This window comes from Gossypium arboreum, chromosome 4 (assembly GCF_025698485.1).
Source record: "Gossypium arboreum isolate Shixiya-1 chromosome 4, ASM2569848v2, whole genome shotgun sequence".
NCBI classification, from domain to species: domain Eukaryota; kingdom Viridiplantae; phylum Streptophyta; class Magnoliopsida; order Malvales; family Malvaceae; genus Gossypium; species Gossypium arboreum.
Window position 1 is genome coordinate 51,940,182 of NC_069073.1, and position 24,778 is coordinate 51,964,959.

The following is a 24,778-nucleotide window of genomic DNA, read 5'->3' on the forward strand; positions in this document are numbered from 1 at the left end:
TTATTAATGTCCATTCATAAGTTCAATGGTCAAATAACAACATAATGACCTCCCATTTAATAAGACATAACAAATAGACACACTTAACATATAGCATGCAACTTTTACATTTTACGCGATTAAGTCCTTTTATCAAATTAAGCATAGAAATGATTGAATTTTGATATGAAACTTTTACAGATGTCAATTCACATATTTTAACCACAAAAAATAATATTTAAATATTTTTTGACTCAGATTTGTGGTCCCGAAACCACTATTCTGACTAGGGTTTAAATTGGACTATTACAACTCTCCCCTCTAAGGATTTTCTCCCCAAAAATATTACCATTGAATAGATTCGGATATTGCTATCTCATAACATCTTCCGGCTCCAACGTAGCTTCTTCAACACCATGTCAATGCCACATTACTTTTAGTAATGAAATTTTCTTATTTTGCAGTTCTTTAATCTCACGAGCTAAGATACGGATCCGTTCTTCATTGTAGGTCATTTCAGATCGAATCTCAATCTCAAACGGAGGAATCACATGTGAAGGATCAGATCTGTATCATCGAAACATCGATACGTGAAATACATTGTGAATCTTTACTAGCTCTGATGGCAACAACAATCTATATGCAACCGGTCCTTTATGCTCAATAATCTCATACGGCCTGATGAACGTCGGACTTAATTTGCCTTTTCTACCAAATCGGAGTACTTTCTTCCACAGTGAGACTTTCAAAAACACTTTGTCACCAATTTCAAATTTAGCATTTTTTCGTTTCAAATCTGCATATGATTTTTGATGATCAGAAGCTGCTTTCAGACTATCTCAGATCACTTTCACTTTCTGTTCGGTCTCTTTTATCAAATCAACCCCGTGTATCTTATTTTCACTAAGTTCTGACCAATACAAAGGTGTATGGCATTTGAGACCATATAAGGCTTCGTATGGTGCCATTTTGATATTTGATTGAAAACTGTTATAATAACCAAATTCAATTAACGACAAATATTGTTCCTACGTACCTTCAAACTCAAGAATGCAACATCTCAACATATCCTTGAGAATCTAAATAATCCACTCAGATTGACCTGCTGGTGAAAAGCAGTACTAAAGTGCAATTTCGTACCTAAAGCCTCTTGCAATTTCTTCCAAAATCGTTAGGTGAATCTCGGATCTCTGTCTGACACAATAGATAATGGCACACCATGCAATATCAAAATATCAGAAATGTATAACTCAGCTAACTTATCAAGCAAGTAATCAGATCGTACTGGAATAAAATGGGTTGATTTCGTCAATTGGTCAACTACGGCCTAGATAGCATCTTTCTTTCTCGGAGATAGGGACAAACCCGAAACAAAATCCATTGTCACTCTATCCCATTTCCACTCCGGAATCATAATCAGTTGTAACAAACCAGATTGCACTTAATGAACTTGCTGACAGATTAAGCATTTTGCAACAAATTTAGAGAAATCACGCTTCATACCAGGCCACCAATAAAGTTGTTTTAGATCATTATACATTTTCGTACTACCCAGATGAACAGATAAACAATTGTTGTGAGCTTCATTCAAAATCATCTGAATAAAATCTAGATTTCTCGAAACACAAATTGGATCTCAGAATCTCAAAAAATTATTTTTATCAACTCTAAATTCTGAATCAGAATCTAAATTACACTGAGCTTGTTTTGCTAAAATCTTATTATCAATCTTCTGAGCTTTGATAATCTATTGAATGAATAACAATCTTGCTTTTAATTTGGCTAAAACTGAACCATCATTGGACACAACCAAATGAGCACTCATCGCACGCAGAGCAAACAGTGATTTTCGACTCAAAGCATCAGCAACAACATTTGCTTTTCTCGAATGATAATCAATCACAAGCTCATAGTCTTTTAGCAATTCTAACCACCTTCTTTGTCGCAGATTCAGATCTTTCTGAGTCATCAGATATTTCAAAATCTTATGATAATAATATACGTGACCTTTCTCACCAAACAGATAGTGGCGCCAAATTTTCAAAGCAAAGACAATTGCAGCTAATTCCAGATCGTGCGTTGGATAGTTCTTTTCGTGGGACTTTAACTATCTCGAAGCATAGGCTATAACTTTGCCTTCCTGCATCAAAACACATCCCAGACTGTTTGACGAAGCATCACTATAGATCACAAATTCTTTACCCAATTGGGGTTGTACTAACACTGGAGCTTCAGTCAATAGAGCTTTCAATTGATCAAAGCTTTTCTGACACTTCTCGGGCCATTCAAACTTCACATCTTTCTGAAGCAGTTTTGTTAATGGAGTTGCAATCATAGAAAAGCCTTTTACAAGCTGTTTATAATAACCAACAAGTCCCAGAAAATTGTGAACTTCGGAGACAGTTCTCAGTGGCTTCCAATCCAAAATAGTTAAAATTTTGTTCGGATCAACTCGGATACCTAATGCTGATACAATATGGCCCAGAAAACTGACTTCTCGTAACTACAATTCACATTTGCTAAACTTCGCATATACCTGCTCATCTTGCAAGGTCTGTAGCACCATTCTCAGATGTTCGGCATGCTCGGATTCATCACGCGAATAAATCAATATGTCATCAATGAATACAACAAAAAATCGATCTAAATACGATCTAAAAATTCTATTCATCAAATCCATAAAGATAGCAGGTGAATTCGTTAATCCGAAAGGCATAACTAAGAACTCATAGTAGCTGTACCTAGTTTTGAATGCAATTTTTGGAATGTCTGAGTCTTTTACTCGCAACTGATAGTAACCCGATCTCAAATCTATATTTGAAAATATGATTGCTCCTTTCAACTGATCAATCAGATCATCAATTCGAGGTAGAGGGTATTTATTTTTGATAGTCACTTTGTTCAATTGACGATAATCAATGCACATTCTCATCGTACCATCTTTCATTTTCACAAACAGAACTGGTGCACCCCAAGGTGTAAAACTCGGTCTAGCAAACCCTCTATCGGTCAATTCTTGTAACTAACACTTTAATTCTTTTAACTCGGTCGGAGGCATTCTATATGGAGCTATCGAAATCGGAGTAGTTCCTGGTACTAACTCAATGCCAAATTCAACTTCTCGTATTAGAGGTAATCCTGGAAGTTCTTCAGGAAACACATCAGGAAATTCACAGACAATAGGCACTGATTCAACTTTCTTTTCTATTACTTTCGAATCAATCACATAAGAAAAGTAAGCTTCACCACCTTTTCTTACAATACTCAGAGCTTTCATCAAAGATATTACAACAGGAAATCCATTCAAATCATTAGATTCAATTCGAACTATTTCATCATTCTTACATCTGAAATCAGTAGTTTTTCATTTGAAATTCACAACAACATCATGCAAAGTTAACCAATCCGTACCCAGAATCATATCAAACTCATCAAAGGGTAATAACATCAGATCGGCCATAAAACAAATGTCTCGCAACATTAACGACAGTTCTTGCACACTTTGTCAACTAAAATACTTTTACCTAGGGGATTCGATACTTTAATCACGAATTCAGTAGACTCTACAGAAAAAGTCTTTCTGGATACTAAATCTATGCATATATAAGAATGTGTTGATCCAGGATCTACCAAAGCAATCATAGAAGTATCATAAAGTGTGAAAATACCAGTTATAACATCTGGAGACGAAGCTTCCTCACGAGCTTGAATGGCGTAAGCTCATGTAGGTGCACGAGCCTCGGATCGAACAACAGTATCTTTAATTCCCTTCTAGCTACCACTCACACTTCCCGTATTTTTGGGAGCTCTACCATGAGATGCATTGCCACTTGGCCTCAAATTTTGTACAATTTCTTACTCAACAAACTCGGGGAAATCACGGATAAAATGGTCTAAAGATCCACATTTGAAACAAGCCCGATCATACAGTCTACAATTGTCGGGCTGTCTTTTACCACAGTGTTTGCACTCAGTGCAATCAGTCTAACATTTCCAACACTAGCAACAGAAGTAGTTGGAGCTCTGAAACTCTAATGTGATCTAGCACGATCTCTACTTCAATGCCCCATATTAGCCTTTGAACGGCTAAAATCCTCTTAGAATTTCTTTGACGCAGGTTGAATGGCTTACTTAATAATCTCTTTCACACTTCTCTCTCTTTTGAATTAGCTTTTCTTTTCTCTTCCCTAGCTCTTCAGCTTTACATGCTCATTTAACAAGCACTACAAATTCTTTGATCTCAAGAATCCCGACTAACAAATGAAGATCTTCATTCAGACCATCTTCAAATCTTTTGCACATTACTGCCTCAGTAGATACAGATTCTCGAGCACACTGACTTAGTCTTACAAATTCTCGCTCATATTCTGTAACAGACATACGACTCTGCTTCAATTCAAGAAATTCTTTGCGTTTCTGATCAATAAATCTTTGACTGATATATTTCTTTTTGAATTTAGTTTGAAATAAATCCCAAGTGACTCGCTTTCTCAGAACCACAGATATCAAAGTCTTTCACTAGTGATATGCCATATCCCTCAGAAGTGAAACAACACATTTTATGCACTCATCCAGACTCAAAGACAATTCATCGAATACTCGTATTGTATTTTCAAACGAGAACTCAGTTCTCTCAGCATTATCACTAGTGGTAGCTCAAAACTCTTCAGCCCCATATTTTCTAATTTTATCTACCGGAGGCTTATCTAACTAATTCGGATTAACTTGTGTCATAATAGGAACTTACGGAAGATTGACCGGGTTAGGGGCTGTTGAACAGCTGGATTAGTTCTAATGTATTGGGTGAACCAATCATTCATCATTTGGTAGAAGGCTTGTCTAGCCTCTCCATCATGGCTACTCATAGCCGGTCTAGAGTCGGATGGCACTGTCCCTTGGGCGGGAGCTGGCCCATTAATCTCAATTTGGGATCCATTTCTATATAAAAATACATTTTCATTGTTAGGATTCATCACAAATCGCAGTTCATAAATATGGCATGTATAGCTAGACTCACATACTAGCGTTAGTCTTAGAATCGACTAAACTATAGCTCTGATACCAACCAAATGTAACACCCCTAACCTATATTCTTCGCCAGACTATGGTTAAATTTGTTACTGAACAAATCGAAACATTTCAAAAATAATTCACAATCATCATTCACACATAATAATAAATCATTACAGAGTCCCTTGCATAGGTCAACGAGACCTTAAACATGCTTTAGAAAGGGGTTGGGACTAAACCGAGTTCATACAAAAATTCTCAAAACTTCAACAATTTTCAAGGTTGTACAGGTCACACTCCCGTGTGAACAGGCCATGTGCCTCACACGGCTTTAGACAAGCCCTTGTGTCTAGGCCGTGTCATAAACAGGGCATACATACTGACTTGTCCACACGGGCATAAGACACGCCCGTGTGCCAGGCCGTGTGAAAATTAAGGAGCCTACTGACTTGGGTCACACGGCCAATCACAAGCCCATGTGTCTAGCTCGTGCTCGAAACTGACTTGGCCACATGGCCTAGCACACGCCTGTGTGTGCAACCGTGTGGTCTACCCAGGCTCATTTTGAAATGGCCCTCGAGTAACACGGCTGAGACACATGCCCGTGTCTCTGCCCGTGTGAGCAAAAATAGGCCATTTACAAGGCCAAAATGCCACCCATTAAGGGTCTTCCCTACAAGCAACAATTAAACATCAATTGCATACCAAATGCTCAACCATTTCACAGCCAATACATATACCAATCATTTCATATCATTATCAACCAATCTCATGTTCATAACACATACCAATTCATGTTATTCCATAAGCTAAAACATACCAAAACATATGGTTTATAACCTTGATACATTCCATTTATTCTCATATCAAATCCTTACCCAATTCTAAAATATGCACATACCAAAACTTACCAAATTGATCATTTCTTTTGGCCAACCAAATGCATATCATAATGGCACATTTGCATCACATATCATATATCAAAATCAAACCATAAGTTCAAACACAAACTAGTCATATCACATGGCATGATATATACATTACAAAACATATCCAAATACTTCTAGCCTATACATGCCATACTTTCATATTCACAATGTCAAAAGGTACCAAAATAAGGTTCAATAGTGTGGTGACGATCCTCAACAATTCCTAAGCTTCCGGTAGTTTTGATATCTATAATACAATGCAGACAAACACAAAGTAAGCTTTCAAAATCTTAGTAAGCCATATACAAATAAACTTAACATTCAAAACATGAAAGCATCATCAAATTACATATACTTCATGGCCAAATACTATCTCAAACCACATAGTTCCTATACATTTAACATATTCCCAATTCATTTACAAATATAGCATATTTTCTCATACGTATAGCATATATCATCACTTGTTCATATACTCAACTTTTATTCTCAAACATAGCTTACATTTCAAATGTACCTGAATATAATACACATCATATTTAATCATCCATTTCTCGGAATGCCTATTGAATCGTTCGGAATCATAAGGATACACGGATAGCTCGGGAAACTCGTACAATGCCAACGTCTCAGACGTGGTCTCACATGTAATCAAATACCGATGACATTGTCCCAAAGAGGGTCTTACACGAAATCAAATATAATGCTAACGTCCCAGTCGTGGTCTTACACGTAAGTCATAAGTCGACGCCAACGTCCCAAATGTGGTCTTACACGATAACACATATCGGATCCTATGTCATGACATATGTTTCCTAACTATTCTTAAGGTTCGTACGGGGCTTTTCGGATGTCAGAACTTTGTCAATACTTTCTCGGATGTCTTATTTTTTCTCAACTCATATATTCATTCATCATATTTCAATAGCATATAATCGATAGTAATTCAATTCAAAACACATTTATTTGTATATTGACTTACCTCGTACGGATTCAGATAGACGGAATCAGCTACTCGATGACTTTTGACTTTCCCCGATCTAATTACGTTTTCTTTAGTTCTTGATCTATATAAATTTAAATTTAACTCTTTTATTCACCAAATCATTCAAATCAATCCAAAAACACATATCTAAGGCATTTTACAAATTAGCCCTCACATTTTCACACTTTGACACTTTAGTCCTTAATTCATGAAATCACAAAATACATAAAATTTCCTTTTACACAAGCTTATTTGATTATACATAGTATTCATACAAACCCCCATATTTCATTTATTTCACATTTTAGTCCCGAAATTTACACATCTCTCAATTTAGCCCATTTTACTCAAATTCATCAAAAATTCAAAGACAAAACCTAGTAATCTAACACATATCTTTCATATACTATCATCCAACTTCACAAAGCTCATATTATCATCAATGGCATAACAAAAAATCATCAACAAAATTAGAAATTCAAACATGGGCTTGATAGAACTCTAACCAACGATCACAAAAACATAGAAATTATCAAAAATTGATAAAAACACATACCTATTTAGTCAAAACAAGTGCCAAAACCCTAGTTGGTTGAGAGAGCTTTTCTCTCTTTTAATGTTCGGCAATGGTGAATGATAATGGCTTGATTTTCATGCTTTTGATTAATTAAATTATCATTAATATACATTTTACCAATTTAACCTTTATTAATCCATTATAAAACCACTTAATGGATGGTTATTAATGTCCATTCATAAGTTCAATGGTCAAATAACAACATAAGGACCTCTCATTTAATAAGCCATAACAAATAGACACACTTAACATATAGCATGCAACTTTTACATTTTACGTAATTAGGTCCTTTTATCAAATTAAGTTCACAAATGATCAAGTTTTCATACGAAACTTTCACACATGTCAACTCACATATTTTAAGCAAAGAAAATAATGTTTAAATATTTTTCTGACTGGGATTTGTGGTCTCGAAACCAATATTCCAACTAGGGTCTAAACCAGATGTTACATAACCCTCCTAACCCTTATCCGTCGTCGGAGTAGGGTTACGAGGTATTACCGATCAATTCACAATAGAAGGCATACATTTATCAACTGTAAAACATTCATTCTTATAAATCATTCCACACAATCACATTGTCCCTTATAAGGGTCTAAGAGGCCTTAATTATGCTTTAGAAGTGGTTAAGGACTAAACCGATATCATACGAGAATTTTGGAAACTTAATAAAATTTCAACCATACAGGGGTCACACGCTTATGTGAGCAGGCCGTGTACCTCACACGGCAGCAGTCACGCCCGAGTCTCAGGCCGTGTAGAAATAGGGCATACATACTGACTTGCGTCACATGGCCGATGACACGCCCGTGTGCTAGATCGTGTGAAAACTGAAGAGTATACTGACTTATCTAACACGGCCAACTGATATGCTACTGGCCCAATTCACTCTATAATCTTGTACAGTCCGATGAATCGCAGACTCAATTTCCCTTTCTGACCAAACCGTAATATCTTTTTTCCACGATGACACTTTCAAAAACACTTTATCCCTGACTGAAACTCAAAATCTTTCTATTTCAAATCCGCGTATGATTTCTATTTGTCCAAAGCTGCTTTCAAACTGTCGTGAATTACTTTTACTTTTTTTTCACTCTCTCTGATCAAATTAACCTCGTGTATCTTATTTTCACTCAGCTCACTCCAATACAACGGTGTTCGACATTTACGATCGTATAGTGCTTCATATGGTGCCATCTTCATGCTCGATTGGAAATTATTATTGTAAGCAAATTCAATCAACGATAGATATTTCTCCCAACTACCTCACACTCAAGAATGCAGCAACGCAACATATCCTCAAGTATATGAATAACTCGTTCGGATTGACCATCCGTTTGTGGGTGAAATACAGTGCTAAAATGTAGCTTTGTACCTAAAGCTTCTTGCAATTTCTTCCAGAATTGCAAAGTGAATCTCGGATCTCTATCTAAAACAATTGATAGGGGAACACCATGTAATCTCACAATTTCAGAAATATACAACTCAGATAACTTATCAAGCTAGAAATCTGTACGTATTAGAATGAAATGAGCTGACTTCTTCAATCTGTCAACAACAACCCAGATCACATCTTTATTTTTTGGAGATAAGGGTAAATTTGATACGAAATCCATTGTTACTCTATCCCACTTCCACTCAGGAATCATAATAGGCTGTAATAAACATGACGACACTTGATGCTCAGCTTTGACTTGCTAACAAATCAAACATTTTGAAACAAGTTCTAAGATATCTCGTTTCATACAGTGCCACCAATAAAGCTATTTCAAATCCTTATATATTTTTGTGCTTCCCAAATGTACTGACAAACAACTACTGTGTGCTTTATTTAGAATCTTCCGAATGAGCTCAGAATTTCTTGGTACACATATTCTATCACGAAACATTAAACATTCATCAGGCCCTATTTGAAACCCTAAATCAAAAGTTGACTCACACTGAGCTCATTTTGCTTGCAATTCATTATCAAATTTTTGAGCCTAAAAAATCTGCTGTAGAAATAACGGTCTCGCTTTCAACTCGGCTACTATCGAACTGTCATCAGATAAAGCTAACTGTGTGTTCAAAGCATGTAAAGCAAATAAGAACTTTCGGCTCAACGCATCAGCAACTACGTTCACTTTTCCCGGATGATAATCAATTACTAATTCCAAATCTTTTAACAATTCTAACCATCTTCGTTGTCGTAAATTCAAATCTTTCTGGGTCATCAGATATTTCAAGCTTTTGCGATCGGTATAAATATGACATTTCTCACTACACAAATAATGACACCAAATTTTCACTGCAAGTACTATCGTGGCTAACTCTAGGTCGTTGCGTCGGATAATTCTTTTCGTATGGCTTCAACTGTCTCGAGACATAAACTACAACTTTTCCTTCCTACATCAAAAACAACACAAGCCATTTAATGATGCTTTACTGAAAACTACAAATTCTTTACCTGACTCAGGCTCAACAACACTAGTGCCTCTATTAATAATGCTTTCAACTGCTCGATGCTCTGCTGACACTTTTCTGACCATTCAAATTTAACATCTTTTTAAAGCAATCTTGTCATCGGAGTTGCAATAATTGAGAAGCCTTTCAAAAATCATCTATAATAGCTTGCTAATCCCAAAAAACTAGAAACTTTGGACATATTTCTCGGAGGCTTCCAATCTATAATCGTAGAAATTTTGATCAGGTCAACTCAAATACCCGTGGCTGAAACTATATGTCCCAGAAAACCAACCTCTTATAGCCAAAACTCACATTTGCTGTAATTTGCAAATAACTATTTATCGCTCAAAGTTTGTAGCACGATTCTCAAATGCTCAGCATGCTCAAATTCATCTCAAGAGTAAATTAAAATATCATCAATAAACACAACTATGAATCAATCTAAGTACGGCCTGATAATTCGGTTCATCAAGTCCATAAAAACAGAAGATGCATTTGTTAGTCCGAAAGGCATAATAAGGATTTCGTAGTGTCTGTACCTTGTTCTAAATGCAGTCTTTGGCACATCTGAGTCCTTAACTCGCAACTGGTAATAACCCGATCTCAAATCAATTTTTGAAAACACCGTTGCCCCTTTTAACTGATCAAACAAATCATCTATTAGTGGCAAAGGGTATCTATTCTTGGCCGTCACTTTGTTGAGCTGTCGATTGTCTATGCACATTGTCATCGTGCCATCTTTCTTTTTCACAAATAATACCGGTGCACCCCAAGGAGAGAAACTTAGTCTGGCAAAACCTTTATATGTCAACTCTTACAACTGGGATTTTAATTGTTTTAACTCTGTCGGAGCCATTTTGTATGAAGCTATCAAAATCAGCGTTGTTTCTGGTACTAATTCAATACCAAACTCAACCTCTCTAATAGGTGGTAAACGCGGTAACTTTTCAGGAAATACATCTGGATACTCGCACACAACTGGTACTAATTCAATATTTGTTTCTGTCACTTTCGTATCAAGTACATAAGCAATATAAGCTTCACACCCCTTTCTCACAAACTTCTAAGCTAACATAGACGAGATCACAACTGGCAAACTATTCAGATCAAATTCAATTCTAATAGTCTCATTATTTGGACATTTCAGTTCAATCATCTTTCATCTATAATTCACTATAGCATCATGTATCATTAGCCAATCCATACCCAAAATCAAATCAAATTCATCGAATGGCAACAACATCAGATTAGCCAAAAAATAGAAGTCCCGATTCATTAACAGACAATTCTTGCAGACTTTGTCAACCAAAACAAATTTACCTAAGGGGTTCGATACTCTAATCACAAATTCAGTAGACTCTACAGGAAAAGTCTTACTAGATACTAAATTACTACATATATAAGAATGAGTTGATACTGGACTATCAATGCAATCACATTAGTATCATAGTGTAATAGTCTGGTTTAGACCCTAGTTGGAATAGTGGTTTCGGGACCACAAATCTGAGTCAGAGAAATGTGTAAATATTATTTTCTGTGTTTATGATGTATGAATTAGCATTTCTGAAAGTCTCATATGATAATTTGAATGTTTATGTGCTTAATTTAGAAAAAGGACCTAATCGTGTAAAATATAAAAGTTGCCTGCTATATGTTTTGAATTTCTTGATTAAGGTATGGATTTTGTTCAGTTTTTGATTATTTATACGTTTTTGTAATCGTTTCTTCGTATATTATCGAAACCAAGCCTCAATTTTTTATTTTGTTGATAATTTGGAACGTTCATCATAAGGAAAAAAGGCTTGTTTAGCCTCTCCTACTCATTTTAGGCCTAGATTCTGATGGCCTTGCCCCTTGAGTGGGAGATGGTACATTACTCTCTACATGATCGGCTATAACTTGCTCGAGATCTATTACTATACAAAAACTCAATTTAAGCAGTCAAGAATAATCACACTATCGCAGAATATATATATGGTATGTATAGCTAGACTCTCATACACGCTGCATTAGTCCTAGAATTGACTAAACTGTAGCTCTGATACCAATAAAATGAACATCCCTAACTCGTATCCATCGTCGGAGTAGGGTTACGAGGTATTACTAATCAATTCACAATGTAAGGCATGCATTTAACAACCGTAAAATATTCATTCTCATAAATCATCCCACACAATCACATTGTCCCTTATAAGGGCTTACGAGGCAATAAACATGCTTTAGAAGTGGTTCGGGACTAAACTGATATCATACGAGAATTTTGGAAACTTCATAAAATTTCAACCATACAGGGGTCACACGCCCATGTGAACAGGCCGTGTACCTCACACGGCTCCAGACACGCTCATGCCTCAAGCGTGTGAAAACAGGCATACATACTAACTTACATCACACGACCGATGACACGCTCATGTGCCAGACTGTGTGAAAACTGGAGAGTATACTGACTTATGCAACGTGGCCAAGTCATACACCCGTGTGCTAGGCCGTGTGCCAATTGGGGGTATACTGACTTGTACCATACGGTCAATCACACGCTCACATGTGAGACTGTGTGGAGCATACTGACTTCATTTTAATAACAACACCAGGGGGCACACGGCCATATAACATGACCATGTGTCACACATGGTTGAGACACACGCCTGTGTGGAAAAAATAGGCCAGTTGCAAGGCCAATTTGCCACTCTTATTCATGTAAACCTAAAAGATCAAAATGCTACCATTTTATCATACAATTAGGTAGCCAATATAATCAACCAAATGCACAATTCATACAATATCTATCAATTTTCAATACTCGATTCAGTTCCATTTATCTAATCAAATAGTTATCAATTCAACTTCTAAAATCATACCTCATCAAAGCAATTCTCAAGCATTTAAACTCCACAATTCAATTTACCATGTTCATACAATACATGTCAAAATAAACCATTTTTATTAGCCAAACACACATCAACATTAACATCATTTACTAGCCAACTCTCATGGCTATAAACACAACCAAAATATCACACCTAGCTTATACATGCCATATACGATATATACACAACTCAAAAGTACCAATAGATGTCAGATAGTCCGATGATGTTCCCGACAACTTCTGGATCTGAGCTAGCCTTGATTCACTATAAAACATAGAAAAACAACAAAAAGTAAGTGTCATAGCTTAGTAAGCTCATATGTAAATAGATTAAGATATCTATTAATTGCAAATCAACCAATTACATAGAATAAATCCATATACACATTAGCCACAAACCTTTCTTATGTCTCAAAACATGATCAAGTACAATCTCATCTAACTTTCATGGTTTAATACTCGAATAGGTTCTGTGTATACCTGTAATGCCTTGTACTAACCTCATTCTCATTCACATCAGTCGTTACTCTTTGAACCATTCAGAATAGAAATCGGATACTCATAAATGTCATAGATAAGTACCTATACCATGGCCCATAGCCAAATCAAGATAACTTATCCGAAAAACTATTTCCATGGCCCGAAGCCAAAATATCCGATATGCATGGCCCAAAGCCAAATTGGTATAACTCACACCAGGAGTGCTAATAATATGGCCCGAAGCCAACTTATCTGATATGCATGGCCCGAAGCCAAATCGGTATATCTTCTTATAACATGTTACTAGTATCCAAAATCTATTCCTAAGGTTCAATCGAGATTTCTAGCTTATTGATTCCATCTTTGAATTTTTTCGTAGAATCGTATTTACAATTCATACATTAATGAAAACCTCGTAATCACAGTTTTGGCAATATCAAAACGTTTGAAATGGACATTTGAAATGGAAGCACATTGTGACAGCCCAAAATTGACCCTAGTCGGGAAGTGGTTTCGGGACCGCTAAACCGAGACACCGAAATGTTTGAATGTAATATTTATTGTCTAGAATATGTATTTATGAATGTGTGAAAATTTCAAGCTTCGATTTAGTCGATTGCATGTGAATTCAGTTATTAGGACTTGTGTGACACTTTTAAAATGTGATAGGCTAATCTATAAGGACCTAATAGTGCATGTAATCAAAAGGGAGGACTTGCATGTCAAATTTCCCCCCTTAATAGCTAGTGGCCGGCCATGACAAGGGATTATGGGCAAAACATGTCATGAAACATGTTGTGACAATGGGGTATGTAAGAAAAAATAAAATAATGAGCATGGGAATTGAATAATGAAAGGAAGAAAAAAAAGAAAGAATGTGTGTTTACCCCCATTGCCGTGAGTTGAAGAAAAGAGAAAAAAATTGTTGTTCATCCTTTTTTTTCATTTCTTTGAGCTGAAAATTCTAAGGAAGAAGGAAGGGGTTTTTGCTTCATGTTTGGTTTGGAAGAGGATTAGGAAGAGTTTTGGCTATACTCGTATCAAGATTAAGGTATGTTTGATGTTGTGCCATGAGATTCATGCATGTTTTAGTTGCTAGCTTGATGTTCTTATTAGCCATGGTTCAAATCCTTGCTATGTCATGGGAATGGTATTCGGCCAAGGTGGATTTTGTGTTAATGCCATTGCATGCTAAATATGAAGCTTGTTAATGATATATGTGATGGTGAGTTGATGACTCTTGGATTCTCTTTTAGCATTTTTAGTGAGACATTAAGATCTTTGTTTAACCATGACCAAAATTGAAACGGTATGGTGTTGTGGTGTATTCGCCATGGTATATCCATAAGTATGATTTATGCATATTGCATGGTAGGTAAGATTTGAGCTTCGGATATATGTTTATATTTGGATATAAGCAACTTGAGATTCGGCCCTTGCACCTATATGTATATATGTTTGCACATGATGTATTGGTATGACATATATACTATCTCAAGGTATATATTTGCTTATGATGATGTTTCGGTTATGAAGTAAATGATAGATGTGTATTGAACTACAATATGTAATGCATTAGTTAGTAAAATGTATGCCGTTCATGTGTGGTATTAAACATGTAATTGGCCTCAACATCAACATGTATAATCGGCCACATGAATGAGTACATAGGTTGATGTGTTGTTCGGCCATAAGTAAGCATGTTGAAGGCTTTATCTCGACCTAGAAAATTCGGCTAAGGAGAGTACTAACTAATGTGTTGAGTTTGATGCATGGCTTCACATGTATGTGACTTTAATGTCTAGTGTATAAGTGTGGGCTAAGTGCCTTGTGTTCCTCTTTTCGATGCTCAAATGATTAAATCGATTTATTTATTTAATTTTGCTCAAGAGCAAAGGGGATCTAAATCCGATAAAGGGAAGGAAAAGGTGGTCGAATAGCCATCGAAATCGTTCTACAACATCCGAGGTAAGTTCTTGAGTAATAGAGCTTAAATTATGATTTGATTAGATCATGTTTTAAGCAAATCAAAATCATGCTCTTTGTGTGTGGCTATTGAGCCGAAATTGTAAATATGATAAGTGTCTTGTGTTTGAGCTTTGGTATTGAGAATGTAATAAGAATGTGTTATGATTTGTTGATATATGTGCTTGGTTATTCGAATGGTATCCGGGCTAAGTCCCGAAGGCTTTTGTGCTAAGTGACTAAATTCGGGTCAATTCCCGAAGGCATTTGTGTGAGTTACTAAATCCGGACTAAGATCCGAAGGCATTGTGCGAGTTTCCAAATCCAGGTTAAGTCCCGAAGGCATTTGTGCGAGCTATTATAACCGGGCTATGTCCCGAAGGCTTTTGAGCGAGTCGCTATATCCGGATAAAATCCGAAGGTACGTGATTCGGGAAAGAGCAATCTTGCTGTAAAAATTTCAGTTAATACGCTTGCAAAAATTCCAGCAATGAGGTATGTTCGTATGTGCTTTGAATTAGTTGAGCTCTTACAAATAAGTATTCGCTCAGTTGATAAACGAGCTACCGGCCTATGGATAAGTTGATCTTTTGTGTATGAACATAATGGTTGGTAATGTGAAGTAAGTATGATATTGAGAATGTGTGCATGTGAAATTATTCGTTTAGCTATATGAATGCTATGCTTTTGTTGTGCTTGAATCCCTTGCTCAAAACTTACGAAGCATAAATTGCTTACTCCGTTTCTTTACTCTCTGTTTTATAGATTTTGGCTCGTCAGCTATCGGACTCGGGATTTTTGGAAGTCGAAGTCTCCCACACTATCAAAGCCCCCTTTTGGTACAAATTTTGGTTGAACTTTGAAATGGCATGTATAGGACTACTCTTTCGTTTGTTGGTCATAGGCCCCTTTGATTTTGTATAAATTTGGATAGCCATGCGAAAATGGCTTATATAAACTTTGGCATGCTATCATAATCATTTTGTATGTTGTTCATTAAGAGGTATGGAAATGTTTGGAAACGATTAGCCATTGGAATGGTTAATCATGATCATTCTTTGTGCCATGTATGCAAAAAGGGCTAATTGAATCATGGAAATTATGAAATAGGTAAAGTCTACCTCAAAGGCAGATGCTGACAGCAGCAGTGATGTGGATGTTAAAAATCAGTAAAAATAGTAGGGATGGAATTAAATAGTGAATAAATTATGTAAATGAACATTGATGAATCTACTTTCATATGGAAGAAATGAAACGGTCATATGAGTTATATGTTAAGAGATATTTAGGTTTTCGTGGAACAGGGCCAGAACGGTTTCTGGAATCCCTGTTCCGACTTTGGAAATTCATTTTAAATTAACCAGAGATAATTATGAGTTATTCCATATATGTATAGATTCCTGTTTGAGTCTAGTTTCTATAGAAATAAACCGCATCAGTATTGAATCCCTGTACAGGGAGATATCCAAGTCATAATGTGCGAAGGTCAGTGTAGTCGATCCCTCTAACAGGGGAGACTTTAACTAATAAAATGTACTAATTTGCCCAACCAAAAATTCTAGAAAAAAATATGTAGATGGAAATATTAGTCTAGTTTCAGGGAAAAATTACGAAACTGATTTTCGAGCTTTGAAACTCAAGATATGATTTTTAAGGAGACAGTGATGCAGTAACCAGCTTGTCTGGAAATTTCTAAATGGACTGTGAAAATAATTAAGTCAAGTCTGTGTGCACCTTGTGTTCGATTCCGGTAACGAACTCGGGTACAGGGTGTTACAATTTTATTGGTATCAGAGCTACGGTTTAGTCGACTCTGGGACTACCGTAATGCGTTTGGGTCTAGCTATACATGCCATTTTATGTGATTATTTGATAGTGTGGTGATTTCTGACAATTGAAATGTGTTTATTTATAGTAATGGATCCCGATCCCGACCGAGCGGTAGCTGATGATCTTGAGAGTGTAGCGCCTGTTCCCGCACAAGGGACAGCACCGGCGGACTCTCAACCTAATGCTAGTAATCCAAATGATGAAGCTAGACAAGCTTTCTATAGCGTGATGAATGATTGGTTCAACCAATACATTCGAACTAATCTGGTGTTCCACAACCTCCATTCCCAACAAACACAGCCCCGCACCTACAATGCCTCCGTGGCCCGACCAAATAAGGTCGAATAAGCCCCAGTTGATGAATCCGAAAACATGGGGCTACTGAATTTAAAGCTACGGATAGCGACGATGCCGAGCAAGCTGAATTTTGGTTGGACAACACTATCCGGTACTCGATGAGCTATCTTGTACACCGATGAATGCCTAAAGTGTACTATCTCCTTGCTACGCGATTACGCCTACTATTGGTGGAGTACTCGACTTCATTGTGCCCGAGAGCAAGTAACTTGGGAGTTTTTCCAAAGCGAGTTTGAGAAAAAGTATATCGACCGAGATTTGTTGATCAAAAGCGGAAGGAATTTCTTGAGCTTAAGCAAGGTTCTATGTCGATTACCGATTCTGACGAAAATTTGTTAGACTTAGTAGATACGCTCGGAATGTATTTCATCCGAGGCTATCATGTATGGCTTCGAGGATGGGCTGAATGAAGATATAAAATGTTCGTTGGCATTCTTGAAATACCGAGTTCGTAGGACTTGTCGAGCGAGCTTGTAAAGCCGAAGAGCTTAGAAAAGAAAAACAAAAAGTTGATGTGGAAGCTAGAGAGTTTCGTAAAAGATCCTCGGGAAAGTCTCTTCAACAGGCATCGAAGAAATTTTGTGATGATGTGGGCCGGTCTAGAAGCACTTCGGGCCTTTTTAGATGAGATCGTGATCGACCCCCTGTGGGTACACGAGGCACGTCGGTCGCCAGTGTTGGGAATGAACGTCGAGACAGAACGGAGTGTCAGCATTGTGGCAAATGGCATTCTGGAAGTTGTAGATTCCATGACCGCTCCTGTTACAAGTGCGGATCAGTTGACCACTTCATTAAAGATTGCCCGAGGTTGCTTGAACAGAATGTAAATCAGAGTGGGAAACCGGGCGCTACCACTGCTCGGGGTAGACCATCTAGAAATATAGGCAATGCTAGTGGTGGTCAGGGAGGATCTAGAGATGCTACGACCAGATCCGAGGCTCGCGCTCCTGCTAGGGCTTATGCAATACGCGCACGCGAGGATGCTTCCTCGCCAGATGTTATTACGGGTACTTTCACTCTCTTTGATACTAATGTGATTGCTTTGATTGACCCTGGTTCTACTCATTCTTATATATGCAAAACCATAGCATCCAGTAAGACTTTACCTATTGAGTCTACTGAGTTCGTAATTCGAGTGTCAAATCCCTTGGGTCGTTATGTGCTTGTTGACAAAGTGTGTAGGAAATGCCCCCTAGTAATTCGAGGTTCCTATTTTCTGGCGGACTTGATGCTTTTTCCGTTCGATGAATTTGATGTTATTCTTGGTTTGGATTGGTTGACCGTGCATGATGCGGTTGTGAATTGCAAAAGCAAGACTATGGATTTGAGGTGCATAAATAACGAGATGATCCGAGTTGAGTCTACGGACTTAAAGGGTTGCCAATGTAATATCATCAATGTTGGCCCGAAATATGTAAGAAAGGGTGTGAAGCATACCTTGCGTATGTACTTGATGATAAGGAGTTAGAAATAAAACCCAGTGCATGCTTGGTGGTTTGCGAATACCCGGATGTTTTTCCCGAAGAATTACCGGGTTTGCCACCTGTTCGGGAGATAGAGTTTGGTATTGAGCTTGTACCTGGGACTGCACCAATTTCGATAGCTCCGTATCGTATGGCACCAACCGAGTTAAAAGAGTTGAAAGCTCAGTTGCAAGAATTGATGGATAGAGGTTTTGCTCGACCAAGTTTCTCACCTTGGGGTGCACCAGTATTGTTTGTGAAAAAGAAGGACGGAACCATGAGGTTGTGCATTGAATATCGTCAGCTAAATAAAGTGACGATAAAGAATAAATATCCGTTACCGCGTATTGATGATTTGTTTGATCAACTAAAGGGAGCCTCAGTGTTTTCAAAGATAGATTTGAGATCGGGTTACTACCAGTTGCGAATTCGAGATTCGGATGTACCCAAAACTGCTTTCAGAACGAGGTACGGTCATTACGAATTTTTAGTGATGCTATTTAGGCTCACTAATGCCCCTGCTGTAACACCCCGAACCCGAGACCGTCGCCGGAGTCGAACACGAGGTGTTAACAGACTTCAAACCACTTATTGAGAAATTCCAGACAAGCTGCCAATCTGTGTACTAGTCGCTTCAAAAATCATAACTTGAGTTTTAAAACTCGAAAATCAGTTTTGTAATTTTTCCCTGAAACTATACTCATATTTCCATCTACAGATTTTTTTCTAGAATTTTTGGTCAAGCCAATTAGTACAGTTTATTAGTTAAAGCCTCCCATGTTACAGGGGCCGACTACACTGACCTTCATGCATTACAACTCGAATAACTTCCTGTGCAAGGCTTCAATACTGATACAGTTTATTTCTATAGAAACTAGACTCAAATAGGAATTTATACATATATGGTATGACTCCTAATTGTCTTTGGTTAATTTATAATGAATTTTCAAAGTCGGAACAAGGAATCCAGAAACCGTTCTGGCCCTGTTTCACGAAAACCCAAATATCTCTTAACATACAGCTCATATGACCGTTTCGTTTCTTCCATATGAAAATAGATTCATCAAGGTTAATTTACATAATTTATTCACTATTTAATTCCATTCCTACTATTTTTAGTGACTTTTCACATCCACGTCACTGTTGCTGCCAGCATCTATTTCTAGGGTAGACTTTCTCTAACACATAGTTTCTATGATTCAACCACCCCTTTTTCATATATAGTCCAAAATATAATCATGATGACCCATTCTAATGGCTGGTCATTGCCAAACATTTCCATGCCTCTTAATGAGCATATACATACCAAATGATTATAACATTATGCTCAAAACATTTATAAGCCATTTTCGCATGGCTATTCAAAATTTTACATACCAAGTCCAAACAAAACATAATAGCCTATACATGCGAAATGTTTTCTTAGACCATCTAAGAAGAAGATACCAAAAAGTCGCTAGTCGGTGTGATGACTTCGACGACGGTCCCGAGCATGCAAAATGGATCAAGAACCTAAATAAACAACAAATAAGCACACCAAATGAGTACATAACTCAGTAAGTCGTAAGCACTACTCTACCATCTAACAATAACAATCATAAGTGAATAGACAAATAATACAAAATCAATGTTTCCAACCATAACAAACTATGCTGCAATTTCTTAAATTTTTGGTTCGATCTCATGCCAAGTCCTTCAATCAAATCAAACGCCAAGTCAGGCCAATCGATTTAGATCTGTTTCCTCAAGTTGGAACAACGATGCACTAGCTAATTTTATGCATACACCGCACAATCTCAATTTCGATATTTAGTTAGTAGCTCAATCACTTACCTCGTTCATGCACAATTTATTTCAACAACCGAATGTGGCACACATAGTGCTTATTATGTTCGCACACATAGTGCCATAGCAAATCGCACACATAGTGCCATAGTAAATCGCACACATAGTGCTATAATAAATTGCACACATAGTGCATTAATAAATTGTACACATAGTGCATTTGAGATAGCCTCATGCCTCAACCTCCTAATCGACACACATAGTGCCACATAATCTTTGCACACATTGTGCCCTATGTCAATTCATCATGGTAAAGCAATTTACTAAATTCAAATTGTACATATGGTCATATTAATAAATAGGAGAATCACTCCGAAAAATATCTATTCAAGGAGTTCTCACAACAAGTGCTTAAGGACTTACCTTGCGTTGAGTATAACGGTTCCGACCGGCTACTCGATGTCCTTGGCTTTGCCCTTGCTTGTTTCTCCTTCTTTAACTTCTCGGGTTAATAGATAAATAAACTAGTTTAATCATCTTGCTATACATTTATAGTTCAATTACACATGCATATGTATATTTGTATATTCGGCAACCCCTCTTACTAATTACTCATTTAGTCGATTATACACATGATTAAAGGTAACATCATGAATGGGCATACTTATATATATATATATATACATACCCGATTGTGCACCAAAAATTTGACTCAACATCACCTACATACTCCCTTTGATGGCCGAATATATATATATGTATAGTGTCATCTATAACATCATCTAAACACCTAAATTCTTCTAATACACACTTGATCAACCTTTTTCCCAATCTAGCATAGCTTCACCTCCATTTGTGATATCATATAAATTTGCATGTTGCTACATTTCTTAGGTTCAACATCTCTATGCCCATTATAGCCACTCCCCTAACCCAATTCTAAAATCGGCAACATCCCCTTTCAACTATGTTAGCGAATACTCCTCCCTTCTTAGTCTCAACTTGGCACCTCCAACAAAATGACTTAACATCTTCACTTTCATGCTAACATAACAAGCAACTTAGTTCATCCACACAACTAACATGTCAATAGCATCAAGGTATCTACTAAAATTTTTTTTAAGCTTCTTGTCAAATTCCAACTCTCCAACAACCCCAAATCCCACCATGAGATAGATAGAATTCAAACTAACAACCAACAATACACATGAATTTAAAGGAATAACTTCAACATACCTCAACTTAGATACTAGTATGGCCGACTTCTCCAAAGCTTTTCTCTTTTTCTTTCACTTGGTTTTTTTTTTCGGCTAAGGGGTAGCAAGGATGAACACTTATCTTCTTTTTTTGTTCATTTTCTTATCATTAATCTTTATTTCCTCTATTTTAATTTCTTACCAACATTAAATAATAATAACAACATGATCTTGGAAAGATGAAGCCATGCTTGGCCGGCCACTCAACTTAGTTTGGGGCATTTTGACATGCAAACCCAACTTTTCATAATTCAATACTATTTGGTCCTCACTTATTTACCTATCAATTTTTCTAAGTCTCTCAACTAAATCCTTTCGAGCAAGATTCACATTCCTAAGATAAAAATTGAATCATCAAATTTTTATACAAGTACTACCACCCATATAAGGTATGCAAATAAAATTTTAACTAAATTTTATGACTCGGTTTTGTGGTCCCGAAACCACATCCCGACTAGGGTCAAATTAGGGCTGTTACACCTGCGGTATTTATGGATTTGATGAATCGGATCTTTAGACCGTATTTGGATCGGTTTGTAGTTGTGTTTATTGATGACATCTTGGTCTATTCAAGAGATGAAACCGATCATGCTGAACAGCTGAGATTAGTATTGCAAATTTTACGGGGTAAGCAATTATATGCTAAGTTCAGTAAGTGTGAGTTCTGGTTAAGAGAGGTTGGCTTCTTGGGTCATGTGGTATCTGCATCGGGTATTCGAGTCGATCCGAGCAAAATTTCAGCCATACTTAACTGGAAGCCTCAGAAATATTACTTGAGGTTCGAGCTTTTGGGACTTACTGGTACTACCGACAGGTTTGTAAAAGGTTTCTCGATGATAGCCACACCCATGACGAAGCTACTTCAAAAAGATGTTAAGTTCAAATGGACGGAAAAATGTCAGAAAAGTTTTGAGCAACTGAAAACTTATTTGACGGAAACTCCAATTTTAGTGCAGCCCAAATCAGGCAAAGAGTTTGTCATCTATAGTGACGCCTCCCTACTTGGGTTGGGTTGCGTATTGATGCAAGAAGGTCGAGTTGTGGCCTATGCGTCGAGACAATTAAAGCCACATGAGAAAAATTATCCGACCCATGATCTCGAACTAGCTGCCATCGTATTCGCTTTGAAAATATGGCGACACTACCTATTTGGGGAGAAGTGCCATGTATTTTCGGATCACAAAAGTCTCAAATATTTGATGACTCAAAGAGACTTGAATCTGCGACAAAGACGTTGGCTCGAGTTGTTAAAAGATTATGAGCTTGTCATTGATTATCACCGGAAAGGATAATGTGGTTGCGGACGCCTTAAGCCGGAAATCACTTTGTTTGCTTTGACGATGAATGTACACTTGTCTATTCTACCCGACAATGTGTTAGTAGCGAATTAAAGGCCAAACCATTATTGATTCATCAAATTCGTGAAGCTCGAAAAGTCGATGATGAGTTGGTTGCAAAACGGTGAGTGTGTTCGAACAAGGAATCGGAGTTTCAAATTGATGATGATGATTGTTTGAGGTTCAGAAGTCGTCTGTGTGTTCCAAGGAATTCGAAACTTATTTCGATGATTCTGAACGAAGGCCATTGTAGTCGAATGTCAATTCACCCGGGGAGTACGAAGATGTACAACGATTTGAAACGTCAGTTTTGGTGGCATGGTATGAAACGAGACATCTCCGACTTTGTTTCGAGATGTTTAATATGTCAACAAGTGAAAGCGGAACATCAAGTGCCTTCAGGGTTACTTCAGCCGATCACGATACCCGAGTGGAAATGGGATCGAGTCACAATGGACTTTGTGTCCGGACTACCATTGTCAGCAAGTAAGAAGGATGTGATTTGGGTTGTTGTTGATAGACTGACTAAGTTGGCTCACTTTATCCCCGTGCGTACGGATTTTTCATTGGATAAACTAGCTGAATTGTACGTATCTCAGATTGTGAGATTACACGGGGTACCGATTTCTGTTTTGTCGGATAGAGATCCGAGATTCACCTCGCGATTTTGGAAGAAATTGCAAGAAGCTTTGGGTACCAAGCTGCATTTTAGCACCACTTTTCATCCACAAACCGATGGTCAATCCGAGCGGATAATTCAGATACTTGAGGATATGTTGAGATGTTGCATCCTCGAGTTCAGTGGTTCATGGGAACGGTATTTACCTTTGGTTGAATTCGCTTACAACAATAGTTTTCAGTCAAGTATTAAGATGGCACCTTACGAGGCTTTGTACAGTCGAAAATGCCGTACGCCATTGTTTTGGACCGAACTCAGTGAAAGTAAAATTTTCGGAGTGGACTTGATTAAAGATCCTGAACAGAAAGTAAAAGTAATCCGTGAAAGTCTAAAGGCAGCATCAGATCGTCAGAAGTCATACGCGGATTTAAAACGAAGAGATATTGAGTATCAGGTGGGAGACAAAGTATTTCTTAAGGTGTCACCTTGGAAAAAGATACTCAGATTTGGCTGTAAGGGAAAACTGAGTCCAAGGTTCATAGGGCCATATGAAATATCCGAACAAGTCGGTCCAGTTGCGTATCGATTGATTTTGCCCCCTGAACTTAAAAGGATTCACGACGTCTTTCATGTTTCGATGCTTCGACGCTATAGATCTGATCCATCGCACATAATTAGTCCATCAGAGGTCGAAATTCAAGCCGATATGAGTTATGAAGAAGAACCGATTCGTATCCTAGCACGTGAAGTGAAAGAGTTGCGAAACAAAAGGGTTCCGCTAGTGAAAGTGTTATGGCTCAAGCACGGGATGGAAGAAGCTACTTGGGAACCCGAGAACTCTATGAAAGAGCGTTACCCAAACCTATTTACCGGTAAGATTTTCGGGGACGAAAA

The 24,778-nt window shown here is 37.4% G+C and overlaps 1 long non-coding RNA gene across 1 annotated transcript; it reads left to right on the top strand.

Moving 5' to 3' along the window:
* The first annotated feature begins 15,157 nt into the window (after positions 1–15,157).
* On the top strand, positions 15,158–16,291 carry LOC128291717 (uncharacterized). Its single transcript, XR_008281536.1, has 2 exons — positions 15,158–15,240; positions 16,003–16,291. It is a non-coding gene; the product is annotated as an uncharacterized LOC128291717 (long non-coding RNA).
* The last annotated feature ends 8,487 nt before the right edge of the window (positions 16,292–24,778 follow it).